This window comes from Capra hircus, chromosome 26 (genome assembly GCF_001704415.2).
Source record: "Capra hircus breed San Clemente chromosome 26, ASM170441v1, whole genome shotgun sequence".
NCBI lineage: Eukaryota > Metazoa > Chordata > Mammalia > Artiodactyla > Bovidae > Capra > Capra hircus.
The window spans coordinates 28,204,906-28,205,372 of record NC_030833.1 but is presented as its reverse complement, the minus strand read 5'-3'; positions in this window follow the sequence as shown (position 1 = coordinate 28,205,372).

The window sequence follows — 467 nt, the reverse complement described above, 5'->3', positions numbered from 1 at the left end:
CAAGGAACCTTTATCAGTTCAGTGTCAGTTCAGTCGCTCAGTTGTGTCCGACTCTTTGCGACCCCATGAACCGCAGCACGCCAGGCCTCCTTGTCCATCACCAACTCCCAGAGTTCACCCAAACTCATGTCCATTGAGTTGGTGATGCCATCCAGCCATCTCATCCTCTGTCGTCCCCTTCTTCTCCTGCCCCCAATCCTTCCCATCATCAGAGTCTTTTCCAATGAGTCAACTCTTTGCATGAGGTGGCCAAAGTACTGGAGTTTCAGCTTTAGCATCATTCCTTCCAAAGAACACCCAGCGCTGATCTCCTTCAGAATGGACTGGTTGGATCTCCTTGCAGTCCAAGGGACTCTCAAGAGTCTTCTCCAACACCACAGTTCAAAACCATCAATTCTTCGGCACTCAGCTTTCTTCACAGTCCAACTCTAACATCCATACATGACTACTGGAAACACCGTAGCCTT